This window comes from Mus musculus, chromosome 11, assembly GCF_000001635.26.
Source record: "Mus musculus strain C57BL/6J chromosome 11, GRCm38.p6 C57BL/6J".
Taxonomy (NCBI): Eukaryota; Metazoa; Chordata; class Mammalia; order Rodentia; family Muridae; genus Mus; species Mus musculus.
Genome location: NC_000077.6, coordinates 38,489,662 through 38,504,477, shown reverse-complemented (window position 1 = coordinate 38,504,477; position 14,816 = coordinate 38,489,662). Strand labels below are relative to the sequence as shown.

The 14,816-nt window shown below is 35.6% G+C and overlaps 1 long non-coding RNA gene across 1 annotated transcript in view; it reads left to right on the top strand.

The window, feature by feature from the left end:
• Positions 1–12,930, top strand: part of Gm12130 (predicted gene 12130) — a 28,498-nt gene extending 15,568 nt beyond the window's left edge. The window contains exons 2-3 of the long non-coding RNA NR_040295.1: positions 9,109–9,215; positions 10,776–12,930. This is a non-coding gene — a long non-coding RNA (predicted gene 12130). The remainder of the gene's footprint in view (positions 1–9,108; positions 9,216–10,775) is intronic.
• Positions 12,931–14,816: the final 1,886 nt, after the last annotated feature.

The following is a 14,816-nucleotide window of genomic DNA, read 5'->3' as shown; positions in this document are numbered from 1 at the left end:
CATAAAGAAGAAGGGGAATACACTAAGCTGTTAAGGGTTTGTTCATAGTTGTTGAAAATCTTCAGTATTTCCAATTTTTCCTTGCTTTACAATGAAAACAATGTAAATTTTTAGAAGATACAATTTGAGATTATCAACCGCAGGGTTGCAATGACTTTAGGAAAAATATTCCTTTGCAACTTTAGGGGATTAAATGTCAACTTTATGTAAAGAATTCCATACTTAGGGGGTAGTGATGATTAGAATGCTAGTGTAAACTTTATGTAAAGAATTCCATGCTTAGGAGGTAGTGATGATTAGAATGCTAGTGTAAACTTTATGTAAAGAATTCCATGCTTAGCAGGTAGTGATGATTAGAATGCTAGTGTAAACTTTATGAGCTTGGGATTCTTAATATCAGATTTTACTCTGAATTACTATTCTGATTAACATTTATAACTTGCACAGGGGCAGCAAAGTATAGGCTGTCTGGGAGTACAGCTGAATTATGCTTAAGATGGCTTTTTCTAGAAATCTTTAATTTGTTGACACGTTACTATTTATTGATGGTGTATTTTTGCTTATAGCAGTATGACATGGCATGTGTATAGGTTTCAAAAGACTAAGTTTGTTCTATTTTTCTACTATGTGAATTCCAGGAATGAAACATATTTTCCGGTCTGGGAAAAATTGCCGTTACCCATGGAATCATCTTAGTGGCCCTAAACTATAAAGACTGGTGGTTTGTTTGCCTGCCTTTGCTAATCTCATCAATTAATCTCTTCAATTTATTTGTATCTTCAATATGAATGAGTGATCAGCTTCTCTGTAGTGTTTATCATCTTAGGTTGATGACTTTGACTTGAAGGAGAGAGAGAGAGAGAATAGAGGTGAATAAAATGAATCACTGCGTAGGAGTGGTTATATGTGAGCATGAGGACCTGAGTTTGGGTATCAACATCCATTTAAAAACTGAGTATGGCTAAGGATACTTTCAAACCCACCAATGGAGTGTGGGAGGTTAGTGAAATACAAGATTGCTGTGCTTGCAGATACATTGAGAGATCCTGTCTCAAGGCAATAGGGCAACAACTGATGACTGATGAAGGACATACATGCTTAGGTCCACAAATCCTTAAGTACACATGTGGAGAATTGGATATAACATATAGGAGGAAGGGAAGAAAGGACAGAGGGAGGGAAGGAGTGAGTGAGAGAGAGAGATCCATCCTACAATTTGCTTATTCTTTGTTCCTTAAAAAAATGGAGCTATTTAATTTTTTTGCATGTTGTGAACAGTTCGATAAAAACATATGTGTACATTTATTCAAGGAGTAAAACCACTAGCTCAGATCAATTCTTAACATTTTAAGTTAACCCTAAACTGCTTACCATGCCAGAAGAGTCTTGACTTCATATCAACAGTATGTAAGCATTCAGATATTTCTATATCTTTGCCAATGCTTTATTTTCCTGGTCCTTTACCATATCCTCTTCTTCCCCCTTTCTATCCCTTTCACCCTCCTCCTTCCCCTTCATGTTTCCTCATCCCTCCATCCCCACTACTTCTCTTTTACCTCAAACTATATCTATTCTGATTGATGCACTGTATATACTTCTTGAATCTCCATAGAAACTGACAATGTTGAACACCTTCCAAATGTTGATATCATGAAGTTTAAGAGAAATAACCTATCATTAATAAAACTTAATAATATGACGATTTAATACAAAGATATTTAGAGCTGTGCCAGTTTAGGAAGAAATGATATTATTAGGTTGCCTTTCTGAAACCAGCATCCTGGACTGCCCCGGGCAGTTCTTGTTACTGAACTTCTAAGACCCAAACAATAAAACAATCCTTTTAGTTAGCTCTCACAATCAATTATTCCACTCATGTGCATTTTTTAACTGTTGATACTCCAGTGCACACCAACATCCTGCCTGACAGGCTAGCTGGCCTGAAAGCTTCCAGGATTTGCTTCTCATCTCCCTGTAGGAGTGCACTGGGGTTATAGACATGGGTGCTATGGCAACCAGCTTTACATGGGTTCTGGGATTCAAACTCAGAACTGTACACTTATGTGAAAGCATTTTACCCACTAAACCATCTCCCCAGATAAATGATGTTATTTTACTCTTAAATGTATGGGGCTGAAGACAGCTCAGTGGTGAAAGCACACACTGATCTCATGCAGGACCCACACTCAGTTCCCTCCCCATCTGTCAGGTGACTCACAACTGCTTTAAGTCAAGCTCCACAGAATATGCCACTGCTCTTTAGCCTCTATAGGCATTGCACTTAAACGCACAAACAAATGCACACAAATAATTTCTTAGAGGAGTTAAATTTCAAACTTAAAAAGAATCCACATAAAAACAGAAACATTTTTAAGTCTTAAAAAAAAATAAACCTCTATATTAAACTTGGGAAAGAACAAGTTATTCCTCTGCTCCACAGCTTAGCAGTGGGGATCATCTGATGCCAACCACATATGACCCTATTCTTCCCGCGGCACCACTGTCTTCCGAGTCCAGACTTACATCATTTTAGGACATTCTTCAGTCCATTTTCAGATAGAGTTATCTTGACCTGGAAAGTAGTTCCCAAACACTCTATGGACTAATTCTCTATCCTTTCTTAAATACTACTTTCTTAGAAATCACTTGCTGGCCAGACCACCATCTAGAGCAGAACTTTAGAAGTAGAAATCTCTGTCTAGAGTAAAAGATTAGCAGTGTTTTCTCTCCCCTTCAAATATACTCTAGTTATCTGTGAACTTTATGTTTTGTCTTTGCTAGATCTTATGTTCATTTGGGGTGAGGACTGTCTTTTTATTGAAGATATAAGTTGTGACACTCAGATACATTTATGTTCTTCATAGATGTGTGGTGTTTGTCGTTCCCTGGGCTCACATGAAATGCCAATATTCTTTTGAGAAGAAATAATAAATGAAAACATACACTACCAGTAGGGAAGAGGTCTACTCTGACTACCACTGTTTCGGTAGCAGAATGTAATCCTTCCATTTTTTTGTCAACAAGTAACGTCCCCTCCATGAAGCCCATAGCTTGTACTGGCTGCTAGTGATGTTTTATATCTAGAGAGGAGCATAACAGGAGCATAACAGAGAGGAAGAGAAAACAAAAGTTCCTTCTGCCTTATCATGGTTTTGCACAATGTGTGCTTGCCATTCAAGAACTAATGCTGTACTCCCACTGCTGTGTCTAGTCTACGGCCTCTAGAACCATGGAATGATTTTAAAAAATGAAGTCTAATTGCATGGGAATAGATCAGACTGTTTCCAACTAAAGAAAGGAAATTGGAGCCACCATGAATCCCTGTAATGTATTTCTCATCGTGTGTCATCCCACATTAGGTACTGGGGAGCCATCCTCACATAATGAGTAAAAAAACATGGTGTTTTGTGGAGCATTTTTTCACTGGTTGAAATGTGTTTTTAGTCATGCCTATGAAACCTGTATCTGAACTATGGTCACCTAGTTACTAATTTCCAACAAATGTATTCAGGAATCTTCTAGTACTTATAATTGTTGTGATGATGGGTATGTGAAATAAAGAAAAAAATCCTACCTGTATTTCTTTAAAGAATAAATTTTATAAATTATCATTGAAAATCTGTCCCCCAAATCCTGGACTTAAGCCATGGTCTGCTATGCTTGAAAAACAGTGTTTTGGTTCTTTTGTAAATTTATAATATCTTAGTCAAGATTCTGTTTATATATTTTGCCAATTTTCATGTTGTTTCCTAGTAGATATTTCTTCAAATTAATTATTAATTATTTTGTATGTTATAGATATTAACTTTTTGTCAAGGATATATTTAGTGACAAATACTTTCTCATTTTAAATAGTATTTTAAATTTATAATTTATTTAACATACAGAACACTTTTCTGTTTTTTTTGATTTATAATGACAAGATCTTAATATATACTTTTGGTTTTGCCCTTACTACACAAACAAACTTGACTTCAAACACATAGTTATCTCCTCAGTGCTGAAACTCAAGGTATGTGCCACCATACCCAGTGCCTGATACTTGTTTACCTAGTCAAACTACCAGTCCATTCATCTATTAACTGGATTTCTGGATTATAATAAGAGCAACATTCTGACCATGATGCTAAGGAGAACTTCACCTACAATTTCTTTTAGCACCTCTGTGAATTACTTTTATTATACTTTTTATGTTTGTGCCTTTGGTCTCTGTGACTCAGCATGTGTGTCATGAACCAATCATCGTCTCTTGCAAGTTATACCCACTTCTTTGTTATTGTTTGGGGTGTGTGTGTGCATGTGGTGTGTGTGTGTGTGTGTATGTTTGTGTGAATAAGGTACTTTCTGGCTGTTATTTGTAAAAGTATTCAATTGTCCTGTAATACTTATTTTAGAAAGTTTATCTCTGCGTTGATAATTTGAGATGCCATCTTCATATCAATTATAGGTATCATAGCAATTGCCAGATGATTTATTGTTGCTATTGGTCTGTTTTTTGTTTGTATTCTACTGCTTAACTTATATATATAAGTACATATATTAGATATTCCATGTGTGTCATTTATAAGGCATATTTAATCTCTAAATAAATTTTTTTCTCAGGTATTTCTTTTTGTGCATAGTCCTTTCCTTTGAACTATAATACAGGTCTATAAAAATTAGTTTTTATTGCTTATGCTGGGAGTTGTGAAAACTTACAAACAAATGATGGAAAAACACACCTTTCTACTAATTGTATTACTTTTTATAAATAACATTTATTTTACATACAACATCTTCATAAAACTGAGCCACTATGTTAACTTCAAAAAAATATTAGAAAAAAATTCTTCAGAATGTGTGATCTAGGTTGAAAAATATTTGATAGTGTGTGTGAATTCTGATAGAATTCTAATGATATGGAATTCAAATTTAATATATCTTTGTATTTTCCTTATGTTCTTAATCTTAGTATATTTAGCTGTGCCCTAAAAGCATAATTTAATCAATTTAAGATTTTTTTTCTTTTGCTTCCTTTTTTCTTTTCTTTTCTGCGTGAAATATAGAAAGTTTTGTTTTGTTTTGTTTGTTTGTCTGTCTGTTTTGTTAGAGGACAGGATCTCAATATGTGTGTCACCCTGCATTTCTTGAGCCCCTGGCTTAGAAATTGTGGCATATCCATGGTTTCCTGCTTGTTACTTACCTGACTGTAAAGAACTAGGGCACTATGACTACTATACAGTGTTTTCAGCTTTCAGTTTCTAATGGACCTTTTAAAAGAATTCCTATGAATTACATTGCTCAAGGTTAACATTTAACTTTTTATCTTGTGCTACAATTAACGAACTAAGAAGTCCTAATCATTTATTTTATTAGTGTGTTTGTATTATCTCTTTGCTTTTGTAATGACCACAGCTTTATTAGGAAGACCCCTACATTTTGGATTGTGCTTTGTCACAATATATGTTCTTCTCATCTTGGAAACAAAATTTTATTTTTTAAATATTACTGCTTGATACTTATTGTACTACAAGAAGACATGTTGACATGCACGACATACAGTTATCATTGAATCCCCATTTCCTTTCTCCAAGTTGAGAGATCCTTACTGGGCAGGTGAGTTTTCCTGCTAACTCAACACAAGTTGCTCTCATCTTGGAAGAGTCAATTGAGAGAGAAATAGTTCCACCATGTTGGCCCGTAATCAGTCAGTCCATGGGGCATTTTCTTCATTGGTGAGAGAAGGCCAAGCCTACTGTTGATGGTGCCACTTGAGGAACATGGTCCTTATTTTGAGAGAGAGAGAGAGAGAGAGAGAGAGAGAGAGAGAGAGAGAGAGAGAGAGAGATAGTAAATGTTTCCCTCATGGTTTCGACCTCTGCTCCTTCATGAGTTCATGTCTTGACTCCCCTCCATAATGGACTATGATCAGTGCCTGTAAACACAATACATCCTTTCCCATCAAGTTGTTTATCAGTATTTTATCGGAACAGCAAGCAAACTAGGACACTTACTTAATTACATAATTAAAATGATATCACGAAAAGCACTGCAAAAGAAAGTCATGAATAACAACACCTGCAAAATTTCCACCAATTGTTTAATAAATTAGAAGAGTAAAAACAGAGTTTCTACAAAGACTGTACTAGATCTTGTTTTAATTTTTCATAGGCATCTGTGCAGAAGACCCCATTAAAATATTATTGGAATAAATACTGTTGCCTGAGAGTAAATCATTTTATCAAGTTGCAGTAAATAAGAACAAAAATGATGAAATCATAAATTTTAGCATAGATAAGTAAATCATAGTTTAAAGAAGAGCTTGCAGAGATATTTTAAAGAGAATCATTGTTCAGCACATAAATTCAATTAGCATTTTCAAATATGAGATATAAAATTACATTGCATGGTTTGGGGAGATAGCTCAATTGATTAAGCTCTTGTTTTATAAGTGTGAGAACATTATTCAATCCCTAGAACCCACATAGAAATCCAGGATTAGTATTGAGAACAGCTTTGCATAGTAAAAAAGAAAAAAAAAAACCACAAAACACAAATAAACAGATTTAAGGAGATGGAAACAAAATCACTGGAGCCATGGCTAGCTAGTCCTCTGTACTTAGTGAGTTATGTGCCAAAAAGTCACCCTGTTCAAAAAGATAATTGGAATTCCAGAAAATGACAGTGGTTGCCGGCAAACAAACAGGCATACACATGCATATAGTAGTCTGTACCCCAGTTTTCCATATGTGTGTATGTATGTATATATCCTAATAGTTCATACAAATTGTTTTATGTGCTTATCCTATATTTATACAGGTGTTTGTTGATAAGAGCTATACAACGAACAATCCCCTATTTATTTGGATTCATTTATGTGTTACATGTTATTTATGAAGCTAAAACTGAGTAGTTAGTAGTTAAAAACATGGGCTGTGTTAAAAATCTCAGAAAATGTTGCATCCCATTGGAGGCATATATTCTCCATCATGGAGAAGTAGAGACACCAGGGAGGGAGGGAGATTCTGGACTCTGTTAGCTGCTCAGCACAAACTCATGGAGAAGCTGCGCATATGATAGCCATTGGTTCGTCTCTATGTTATCACCCCAGAAATTTTTTTTTTTACTTTACTTACAATGAAAATGGTGAACTAGAGGCAACCCAGGCAAACACCTTTGCCCCATAAAGGTGACCTCTTTAGCGGTGATTTACAAACAATGCTTGAAAATTACTATATGAAGGAGTTTCTAAAACATATTTTCATTTTGTCAAAATAACATAAATCCCAGCACACACACTGAAAATCCTATAGACTAGTATGAAGAAGGGAATTTGTTTAAATGCACATATATTTTAACATTTTCCATATTTAATATTTAAACAACAAGCAGATCCTTATGAATATGGAAAAATGGAGTGCTGTTTATATCACAGCCATTGTAAAATATTTGTAAATGAAATGGAGTAAATAATGCCTACTCATGACTACATTCTGTTGGCTTTATTTTCTCTTTAAAAATGCATTCGCCATTATAAAACGAGGCTTAACTGTTAGGGTTTTAAGGTGAATCTAAAAGATGTCAGTGGTAGTTATTGTTAAATATTTAAGAGCCCACTGGTAAGGACAAATCATTTTCTTAATCTATTTCACTAATAGAAATTATTTATAAGTTCATCATTAATTATTTATACTTTCCTGGTATTATGTTTGCATTAATAATTTAAATCTATATAATTATCTATTAAATCATCTAAATATGATTTAACTTCATTTGTCTTTTGTAACACAAATAGCAAGTTGATCATTAACCATAGTCATATAAAATAAGGTGTGCCACTTATTTTTTAGTGATAACCAATGTCTGTTGAGAAAAAGTAGTAACAATAGCCTGCATATTGATCATTTCATTCAATATTTGTGTGCCATAGTGAAGATTCTTCTGGAGGTCTCAGGAATTTCTTCCCAGTGAGTCTTTTGTTCACTAAGATTTCAGAGTCTTCAGGTCTTTGCCACATAGAAATTAAGTTTCTTTCTACCATTTGCCAATTAATTAAATGCCCTCAGTGTCAAAAGGCAATTCATACAGCAGGTAAAGCTAGATCTTGTTTTCTGGGGCAGCATTCAGCATCCTAGCTGAGTGTAAGATTTATTGGTGGACAACATACTTCTCATGGCAGCTTTTGCCTTTCTCTCTTATTGCTATTATGAAGTACTTTTCAAGCTACAGTTTGATGCTAACTCTGGACCTGTAACCAGATAATAGGACATGTTACAAATATAACCTGGTAGCCAATGGAGTTAGGGATATCCTCTTTTTGCAGGCCTATTAAAAAGCTCATAATTACATAGAGAAGATTCATTTCTGGGGACACTGGGAAGAATGTCCAAGCTATCACTTGGTATTTCAGAAATAGAAAAATATTTACATATCCTATGATAGTATGGCATATGATACAAAATCTGTGTAAGTGTGAATTCACCAAGGCTAAAAATCTTTGAGTTGTAATCCATATCCACTATCATTCTGTTTGTAGTAGATTACTGACCTGAGCCTATTAAAATCCTATGTTTTTATATCTTAACCCCACTAGTTTTAAGTGCAATTGCATTTGAAAATGGGCTGTTTGCAGAAATAATCAAGGTCATAAGGTACTCAAAACATGTAAGGCAACTGGCCTTTACATGGAATGTTAGGACATAGATCTTGGCAGAAAATGATACATGAAGTAAGACCTAACGAGTACAGGCCAAGGAGATAGATCTGAAAGAGGCAACCCATTGGCCAGTTTGTTCTCATAATTCTGGCTCTACATCTATGAGAAAACCAATTTCTCCTGTTGAAGCTACTTTACGTGAGGCACTTGGTAATGAATAGACCTTATAATTGTAAAAGTCTTCATCTCAAAACCCAACTGTTCATTTCAGGATCATAATTTCCTTATTTAAAGCAAGACCTGAAGACAGCTATTGTCTTATGTCTACAAAACCCTAAATCTCAACTAGAATTGCTCATTATTTTTACCTTTAAGCAACAGCATTTGAAGTGACTGGTTTAAAGGAAAGGAATTTACACAAATAGTCTTCCTAAATGCTTCATTAACAATCATTTACCATGCTTTCTTGACAGCCTGCGTACCACTGGGCATTCCAACTGATCTCCAGATTAAACTACCTGGTACAATTCTAGAAGAGAACTTTAACATTGCCACACATTGGGAATCTCAGTGGAAAATTGTAAGAAAACTACTATTCTTTTTTACTAGTTTTAAAAATTAAGTTGATATGAGATATCTGTATGCATTTTCCTAATGATCTACCTTAATTCCATAAATAAACCCTTCGAATACTCCCAAATAATATAATTTTATTAAATTATGTTTTGTGTATGTGTGTATGCATGTATGAAAATCTTGACCTTCCTTCTTGCACCTACAACCTGGAATTAATTGTACTTAGTATGCAGGGCTATTTACGGATTACTGTTTAACAATGTTAGGTTACAAACATGGGAAAAAATTAACTGCTTCCATAGCAAGATGACCCAAGGGGACACTTTAGGACAATAAAAGCTACTGTGCTTAAGAAATGGGGCTGATGGCAACATGTGTATCCTGTTAATTTGAGGATTATGTAGGAAATGAAACATAATCTCCAAGGTGAACATGGGCCTGTGCTAGGGTACTTAACCCTAAGTATGAATCCAGCATAAATTACAGAATTGTTATTAACTGGTATTTAACTTCGCTGCACTGTAACCCTTACTATATTGAAGAATATTTTTTAGTCTGTTCCTGGGTGATTAAAATGTTCTTTCTTTCATATTTAATATTGTAAAATCATATTCATTGGGAACTCAGCAACATATCAATTATTTAGTCATTAAATTGTGGGGGAGAAGTCATTATGGTAATAATTAGGACAAGGTCCAACAAGTGGAAAAGGAAGTTCCCTAAATTGCAGTGAAGAGCAATAGGAACATTAATTGTCCATTTCAGAAAAAAAAAAAGAGTTTTAGTAACAATTTTCTGAATGAGATGGTAATTCATAGTCTGCAGTAGCAGAAAACAAGCTTATTGTTGGACCATTTGAAAAATCATTCCATTATTATCAATAAAAATCTCTACAAAGACTCATGTAAATTTTGAATAATTAGTTCCTGACTGATATCCATTTAATATGATTGAATGATTGAGGAGATTTCTCTAATATGGAAGACCCAAATATCTCAAAAAAATAAAACATATGAAATTTTCATATTATCTTCAGATGTAACATATCAAATACTTTGACAGTAAGATAGCCACTGAAGAATTGGCTTTATTAGTGCACACAAACTAGCACAGAGTTGATTCATTGAGACCTCCCTGTTTCTAACAGCATCTTAGTTACAAGTCTAAAATATCTTCAAATTTTACTAACTCTCACCAAGGCTGTTCTTTCTTATCTTGGGTTTGTTTCTTTATGTTTTCTGTTTTGTTTTGGTTTCTTTTCTAGTAAAATTAATGTAACTTAATTGTTATGTGAGTTGAATGACAATATTTTGTTTATTGTCTATATAATGAAAATGTTAGTACTATACCTTCAGTGTTCTGGGACAGTGAGCGAGGAAGTAATATTATCATCATTCTTTGTACATACATGCATCCATGAATGTATACTATAAAGTATTATATACATGTATTAATTTTTCCTCCAACACTTCTTTTTCATTAGATATTTTCTTTATTTACATTTCAAATGCTATCCCCTTTCTTACCCACTTCCAAATCATGTACATTTTTTTTCATACCCCAGTTCATTTAGCATTGCCTGTGTGTACATGGGTGTGGAGCTACCTACTACAGATGTGGAAGTTTCCAGTAAACGTATCTTCAATGAAAAGTGATATTTCCTTCCAGAGCACCTATCAACTGCTACTAACTCCTTTTTAAGCAATGGATGCTGAAGATCATCTACCCCATTGCTATAGCAGGATTTTAGTCAGCTTGATATTATATAGATCTTATTATCCAAATAACTGTACCTCAAATAGGTCATGTATGTGGGTTAAAATGGTGTCCGGCATCTGCTCTGCCACAGGGCTAGGACTGCACATGGAGGAGGACACTGCAAGTTTGACTGGTGTCGGGCTGTGAAAAGCCTCAGCACCCCACTCCAGAGGGAGGGGAGGCACAGTCTGAGGTTCCTGAGGCCTCAGACTGTGCCTCTCTACTACCAGATTCTGCTTGGGTGTCCCAGACCTGCACAGAGTATGACAGGTTCTCAGGCTCTTGGACACTCCAAACGTCTCTGGATGTTGTGGAAGAGCTGAAAATGAATTGTCCCCCTCCCTGCCCCTCTCTCACCAACCTCTCCCTAACCCCTAACCCCCCAGCCCTCACTCCCTACCCCCAACCCCACCCCAGGCCTAAGCCCAGGGACCAAAGGGAAAAGGGCAGGAGGAGAGAGCTCTGGTTGGGTCCCACAAGGATGAGAGTCCTTGTCTTGCTCAGGAGGCAGGTTGGCTTGGTGGGGACCATGTCTGAGAGCACAGAGAGGCCCCCCCATGGGAGATTAGATGTACAGCACTCCAGAGGAAGACCTGCTCCATCTCTCCAGCAAAGCGGGTCCCAATGAGAAGAGGCAGTCTATGATTTTAAGGCACCCTGTTGAGTATTCCTGTAGGTCAGAAGTCACCCTGTGAGCTAAATGGCCCCTGCTCACAATTTCATCCCCCAACAGCCAATGTACTGATCGAAGTTGAATTTTCATCTGGGACTCAGAACTCCTTTGCAGTCTCATTGGTTGTTGGCAGAATTAATTTCCTTTCAGCTGCATCAGTGACAACCCTGCTTGTTCACTAGCTTTTCTCAGCTGCTGAGGACCGCCCAGCATTCCATACCTTGTGTGGTTTTCCAGAGTACAGTGCCTTCGAAGCCTGCATGATATCCTCCATTCTACTCTGTGTACCTTGAGACCTCACTGATAAGTGACTTCCATTTTTCTGATTTCAATAGTTCATCTTCAGAAGTGAAGCCACCCATATTTATAAGAATTGAATTCCACTATGCATTGACACTAAGAGGCATAGATTTTGTAGGGCATACACACAGAGTGAGAGGGTGAAATGGAATGGTGTCAGATACACCCTTAACAATTGTGAGTGGTTTCTTTCTAGCAGGCACAAAATGGGAGAGTGTGTGTTTTGCCCTGGAAATCATCTCACTGATTTGAGAATCGAGCAATCAATTTTATAAATTAATTTATAGAACTAATCGTAAAAATCAGAGTGCCAAAATTTTAAGAATATTTTTTTGTTTTATAATAAATATTTCCATATCCAGATGGCCACAAAATCCAGCTCTTTATTCCTCTTATCTGTAAATTTTACTAGATTGGGCACACACATTCCTGTGTAGCAATATTCATCACAAATTAGTTTAAAATAAATATGTTCCTAATAATTTAATCATATGTTAAGACACTTAGAATAATGACTATTGATTTTTATTATATTAACAGCTATATTTACCCTGCCACAAAAATATTTATAATGCTGTAATTGATATGACTTTGAGTGTGGCTATTACATATGTCCTATAATTATATTGCTGTAAACATAATTTATCAATAAGAGTAACACTATCCAAGAACATCTTAAATCTTAACTCAATAAACAATCCTTATTTCTAAACACAAATTGGCAACTAATACTATTTTCAAAGGGCTTTGGACAAATAAGATATCTATAGTTTTCCTACAAACACACTTAAAAATCAAGCTTAATAATATATTGTTATTATTCATCTCTGCTGTTGTCTTCAGGATCGTCCTAGATGAGTTTGTAAATCACTGGAACCGCACCTAGGAAAGTCGTGATTTGTACTACTTCTAGCTTTTTGCCTACTCAGTATTTTAGGACCTTTCACGTGATCATCTATAATGTAAGTGCATAGAATGGCAATTTCTGACAATCGATGCTTTCTGTCTGGTTTTGGAATGCTGTATTTTGCATTGAATGCAATTTTATTAGTGTAAGAAAAGGAGAAAAACACAGTAATACTATATTTTAGAAAACCCTTTAAGTTTACAGGATTAATCCTACCCAGGATCAAACTCATTTTCAGATTCTAATGTAAGTATTTGTTTACATAGAGTGAACAGAACCTCCGAGATTCTTTATGGGAAAAGACTATATTGTCCAAGGGAGAAGGCTTGCTTGAAGTTACTAACTCCACCTGACTGTAACTGACTTAGACAAACACAGTCCCCAAATTGTTTATTGCTGTAACTTATTTATTCAAGGAATTACATACAAATGGTATAATTGTGTATTCTTTTTAAAAAATGAACTATATTTTCTTTATCCATTCTGGTCGAGAAAAATCTTAGGTTGTTTCCAGTTTCTGTCTATTATATAAAGTTGCAATGAACATAGTTGAGTAAGTGTTCTTGTGATAGAATTGAGTGTCCTTTGGGTATATGTCCAGGAATAGTATAGTTGGGTCTTGAGGTAGGTTCATTCTCACTTTTCTTAGGGATCACTATATTGATTTGTGCCGCAGACCGTCTTGGTCCCTTGTCTGTGTGGAACGAGTCTCTAGTGCAGGTGGGCAAGGAGTCGGAGGGAATTGACAGACAGACACAAGGGAGTGTGGATCTGAATGTAATTTGTCAAATCGAGCATCAAACTTTTTATACAGAAAAAAATAGGGGAAGTTGGGTGACACACTGGCAAGGTACAAAGAGGTTACTGGATTCTTACACAAAACAGAGGAATGCAAACACGGAAGAACTGGCAGGAACCAACTGGGATAAAATTCAATGTTAGCAACTGGGATCAAAAATAGCTCCACCTAAGGTCCACTTAATCTTAGAAGCCAGGGGCAAGGGCTTCGTGCCCTTACCATAGTTCCTACTCTAGTCTATTGTATAGTCCACCTTCCCCCTAGGCCATTGTAAATACTTGTGTATGGGTGTAACTCAGCTACCTATAGTTCTAAGTATCTACTCTGGTTCCTCCTTAGGTCACAAACTTTCTTCTTCCTAGACAATGGTAAATTTCTGTATAGGGCAGTGACTTAGTGATCCATGCCCAAGATCGGATCAAGGACTGCCTAGAATCTAACTTAGCTATATGTCAAAGTATCAACCCTTAGGAGCACTTGTAATAAAGCAATATTAAGGGAAAGCACATGGGTCCGTTTACCAACTAAAGCAAGGACATTGGAGCATTCTTTATACAGGATGCCATGATTCCAGGAGACTAGGTTTCCGTGAACTTTTCGCCTCGGGACAGTGCCCAGGTTTTCGGGGCCTGTCGTGCTTGTCAATACTGGAGTGGATGTAGCAGGTTTGAGTGTATTGAATGAGAGAAGAATCTATTTTCATTGAAAATTAAACTTTATTTTACAAATATAGCAAATAAAAAATTCACATTCTGAAATAAACCAGACCCAAACCCTAAACTATTCTGAGTCTCTGGAACTTCCCATTTGATTTTATGCTTTCAATATTGACTGAATTTTCATGCACTTACCTAGTATCCAAATTTAAAAAAAAAATACATGACAGTGTTAGAACTCAACAAATCAATTAGCTTCATATCCTCTTTCATGACTTGCATCCTCAACTTGCATTCAACTCTTCCGCATTCTTATTTCCTTTGCTACAGGTTACACTTTACCTGCAAGTATGTATGGAGGTTTCATACAATAAGATATCTAAAAGGTTATAATTATAAACATGTGCCATTTATTCTAGTTGTAATATGATTTGTTAATAATCCAATAATTGACTTTTTGAACTAATGCTTTTGCCAGTTTGACTATCTATTTCCAGTTCTAAATATATGAT